We start from the raw sequence: 5,237 nt of genomic DNA on the forward strand, positions 1-5,237 counted from the left end.
CAAGTTTATTTTATTACTGTTTTAGAACAGAACTAAATATTTTATTTCATTTTAGTGATTCAGTGTTAATTTCTTTGCCATTTTGCACTAACCACACTGAAACAATGTGTATTAAAAAAGAGGATGTTTCTCCATTCTTAAGGGTTGAGGCATGAGGGTTTTGCGATGGTGCAGGGTTGGAGGCCTCCCACTTGAGAAAAATCTAGCTTTAACATATATAGTGCTGGAGAATGATTATTTTTTGGGCTTCCGTGTTTTTTTCCCTCTTACTGGTGTTGTTTTGGTCAGTTGTTTATTTCTCTAGTGCTGAATATAGCCATTTCCATCCCAAAGGAATCCAAAGCACTCCTTGAACATCAGTATATACTGAACACCACTGAAATTTAGCCATCTGTGGGGTAGAGGGAATCAGCCAGGACAGCACTGGGTGCAGAGAGTGGGGAGGAGAAGTTTTGCCTAAGTGCATGAGAGCAAACCCCTTCAGTGAAGAGGGCAGTTGTATCTTTACTATGTCCACATGCCATGCAGGACTTCAGTTTCTGGGGTCCATTCAAAAGAACAGACCCCCCCCACCACCACCATCATCACAGCAAACTGCATGGAACTCAACCTTTGCCCTTGCAAGGATGGAGAGCTAAGTATAACCTGCTGTACTTGAACCTGTTGTTCCAGGGATCTGGACATTTCATAAGTCCATTCTGGATTTTATATATGTCACTAAGATTTATTATTTACTGGTATTACAGTAGTGCCAAGAGGATCTGGCTGATATTGGGGCCCCATTGTGCTAAGTGCTGTACAGATACCCGGTGAGAGTCTGTACCTGCTTTGAAGTGCTTCCAATCTAAATAGACAACACAGAGGGAAAAGTGGGAGGGGAAACACAGGCACAGAGGTGACGCAATTTGCCCAGTGTCATACCAGAAAGGCATTCTGTGATTCTGGAGGCTTTCAGTGGCTTATGGTGGCGTTTTGTGGGACAGAGTCAATTGTTGTCTCACTTTCTAGAGTCTACTGCTTCTGGGCAGTATACAGTAGTCCAGTATCGTACATTTTCTAGCTGATGCACTATAAGTAATCTGGCACTCTGTGGTGCTTTGTCATGGGATGCGCATATGAGGGAGGGAGCATGGTCTGGTTCTTAAAGTACTGGTACTCAGATCTAGGTACTGTTCCTGGCTCTGCTATTGACTGAAGTTTGGTACTGGGGCAAGTCAGTTAACCTCTCTCTGGCTGTTTCCCCACATACGAATTGGGAATAGTGCTTACCTTACAGTGGTGCAGTATGTGAATTAGTTAATGTCAATGATGCTTTGAGATCATTGGTCATAAGGCATTATAGAAGTGCAAATGATGGCAGTAATTTATCCAGAAATTAAATAAGATACTTTAAAATAAGTCTAGAAAGCATAGTTTGCAGACAAATGCATCTACAGGCCTAACATGTAGAGGGATTAATACTGTTGTTTGCCCTGTTATATGTTTAAAATTAACATTAACTGCTAAGGTTAATAGTAAAAATTAAGCACAATAAAGCATTTTAGAGGTAGTGATCAGATATGTTTACAGGTGGTTGTCTAAAGGTTAGCTGAAGCCTAATTATAACAACTGACATTCTCCTCACTGCCACCCTTCCTCCCCTCCCCCCCGCCCCTGAAGTGCTAATCTTATTTCTATAGCCAGCTCCCACCTCGAGGAATTAAGGAGTTAATATTTACCTAAATTATCCCTTGATCCATATTTTGATCAGGTCACTAAGAAAGCCTTTTGTGACTAGTGATATACTATGGAAAGCTCTGTGCTCCTTTATGATTTTACCTCCATTATAAACAATTAATTCATTTAGACTGGTCATCGAGAATATACCTTGTGAAAACTCCTAAGTGATTGATAATGCTACACAGAGGTTAAACATTGGTACAAATGATCACACTTCTGTCACCATAGAAAAAGCTTCCTAGAAAAAATGTGACCATCTTGCACTGTGTTGTATCCTGCACACCCCTGTGAACTGATTAACAGAGTTTAAATACAGATTTGAGACTGATGGTGCAAGAGCCTTTGCTGGTTGAACCCTAATGTTATGAAACTCCTTTCCTACTGACAGAGCTAATTAGTATCTCTGCTTACAGTTAAATCCCAGAGATTTTTGTCTTCAGCCTTTCCAGTGCTTGAACTGAATTTGTGTTTTGTGTCTGTCTATGTACAGTGCCTAGAGAGGCTCATATGAAAAGATACTTAGAAATGTATGATGAAAGGGAACAAATGCAATTAATTGTAAGATCAGTATTATCTATAGCTAGGAAATTGGGCACTCCCAGATTTTTTTAAATCAAAGTGTAGCAGAAATCTGAGATAAACCAGGATTTCCCATAGTCTTGACAGTGATTTTCTGTGGTATGAGTGGTGCCACAGGGGGGAGGGATAGCTCAGTGGTTTGAGCATTGGCCTGCTAAAACCAGGGTTGTGAGTTCAATCCTTGAGGAGACCACTTAGGGATGTGGGGCAAAAATTGGTCCTGCTAGTGAAGGCAGGGGGCTGGACTCAATGACCTTTCAAGGTCCCTTCCAGTTCTAGGAGAGTGGTATATCTCCAATTATTATTATTATGATGATGTCTTAACAAAATAATTTTGTGTATCTGTAGTAGCCATTTAAAAATGTGTGTCTAGGTTAGATATTAATAGAGCATCCATCACCATAGTAAGTAAGAATTAAGCAACTAAGGAATTTTAGGAAGACAGTTGTGATTTGGTTCCTCTCAGAAAGAAACAGGAGGCTAAAAGACACTTCTGCCTTCAAATACAGCAAATCCTCTAATAAGTATGGTGAGATGGCAGTATTACAGTCCATTAGCATGGATTGGGAATCTCTGAGGTACCATAATTAAGGGGTAACAAGCTATAATTCCTGCAGAAATGAAAGTGAAGTGGCCAATGTGTTTTTCAGATCTTCAAGAAATTCCTCTTTAATTTAAAAATACCCTGTACAAGAAATGGGAAAATAATGTGGACTGTAAAAAAAATAATCCACAGATCTACTCCGAAAGTCAGGGTGGCCTCACCATGGGTAGTAGCAGGTAGGGTTAGAGGGACCACAGTTAAGGGTCTTGTAGACTCAGGCTGTGGGTTCACCTTGGTCCAGGAAAACCAGGTGAGGTTAAATAGCCTGGACTAACACCTCCCAGTATGTATCTCCTATACACATGGCGAGACCTGTGTCTACCCCATTGCAGAAATTGAGCTGGAAGTGCAGGGCTGGGGAGCTTGACTGTGCTGGGGTGGTCAAGGGCCTGTCTTGGACCATAGTTCTAGGCAGGGGTGCAGGAACAAATTTTGTAGAGGGGTTGCTGAGAGCCATTGAACCAAACTGTAAATCCTGTATATAATGGAAACCATTTCAAGCCAAGGAGGTGCAGAAGCACCCCTGGTTCCAGCACCTATGGTTTTAGGGAGAGACTGGGTGGGTTTCTCAGCCCTCATGCAGGAGGGACTAGGTCAGTGGCCCAGGACTAGAGGGGTTCGGGACCAACTGGGAAAGGAAGTAAAGGGGCTGGGAGCCAGGGTAAAGATGGCAAAGGGGACTGAGAACATGGTTTTCCCTAAGCTTTGAGGGACCAGTTTAGGAAGTGCCAACAGGAGTTGGACGAAGTAAGCACCTCACGGGGGAAAATCAGCAAACTTGTCAGGATAGAACAAGAGTTAGCCCGGGTTCAGATGGAAGCAAAGGGGCAGAGGAAACAATGCTGGGCCCTGCAGGAAGAATAAGCCCAGAGAGGTCAGCGGGGTACAGCAGAGACCCAGGCAGAGCCTGGGGTGCAGCAGGATACTTTGGGAACCCAGGCTGAACTACCCATTGAACAACCTAGCGTGGGGACTCAGCCAAGACTTCTCCAACAGAGAGAGGCTCAAGAAGAGGGCTGGGTAGGCAACAGGGGTCCAGGGCGGGGAAAGAGGTCATATGGGCCTGTTTTATTGCCCCCCTCCTAAAGACCAATGAGCTGATAGAGCTACTGGAGTCAACAAAAACACTGTCCAGGCAGAGAGGCCAGAGAGAAGATCCTAAGCAGGGCAGAAACTGGAAAAACTCTCCGGACAGGTCTGGGAGAGAGAACCCAGACTAAAGGGGGCAAAGATTGTGAAAGCTTTCCAGGTACAGATAGAAAGACCTTGACTAACCAGGGCAGACACTGCCAACAGCGAGAAGACCCGGACAAGCCAGGTGAAGTTAAAAAAAATCTTTCCAGGCAAAGAGGCCTGGGAAAGTAGACCCCGTGAAATCAGGGCAAGATTGGATAGGAAAGGATGTTACCCTCCATAGTACCTCCACCCCAATCCTTTCTGTGGGGAGAGGTATGTGATGGGGTGTATCAGGCCCTTTGAGGCCCCCCACTGAAGGCCTCATGGTCCTACCACACCCCACCTCAGAAAAGGAGCAGTGAAGGTAGCCTGCCTAGAAAGGCTACAGGAAAGCAGCCAATCAGTGCACAGCAGGCTCAAATAAAAGGTGTTGCAGGGTGGGAGGGGTAAGCACTGAAGGTGCTTCTTGTTGCTGGAGCTCAAGGGAGAACCAAAAGACAGGTTCTGGTGGCACTGGCATCCTGTAAGGAAGAACTTCAGCCCTGAGGTCAGGATGACGAGTAGGGTTGCCAAATCTCTAATCTCACAAAACTGAACACCCTCGCCCTGCCCGTTCCCTGAGGCTCCGCCCTTGTCCTGTCCTGCCCTGCCCCTTGTCTGAGGTCCCACCCCCACTCACTACATCCCCCCTCCCTCCATCACTTTCTCTCCCCCACCCTCACTTTCAGCAGGCTGGGGCAGGGGGTGCAGGATCCAGGGTGGGGCCGAGAATGAGGGGTTTGGAGGCATCAGGGGGTTCAGGGCTGGGGCAGGAGGTTGAGGTGTGGGAGAGGGTGTAGGGTGCAGGCTCTGGGAGGGGGTGCAGGGTGCAGAAGGGGCTTAGGAGTGGGGCAGAAGGTTGGGGTGCAGGAGGAGGTGTGGGCTGTGGGAGGGGGCTCAGGGCTGGAGCCAAGGTGTTTGGAGTGTGGGAGGGGGTTCAGGACTGTGGCAGGGGGTTGGGGTGTGGGCTGTGGGAGAGTGTGTGCGGGACGGGGTTCCAACCTGGAGCAGTGGGTTGGGGTGTGGGAAGGTGTTCAGGGTGCAGGCTCTGGCAGGGCAGCGCTTACCTCAGGTGACTCCCGGAAGCAGCTGGCATGTCCAGCTTCTAGGAAGAGGGGCC

The sequence above is a fragment of the Mauremys mutica genome, chromosome 2 (genome assembly GCF_020497125.1).
Source record: "Mauremys mutica isolate MM-2020 ecotype Southern chromosome 2, ASM2049712v1, whole genome shotgun sequence".
NCBI classification, from domain to species: domain Eukaryota; kingdom Metazoa; phylum Chordata; order Testudines; family Geoemydidae; genus Mauremys; species Mauremys mutica.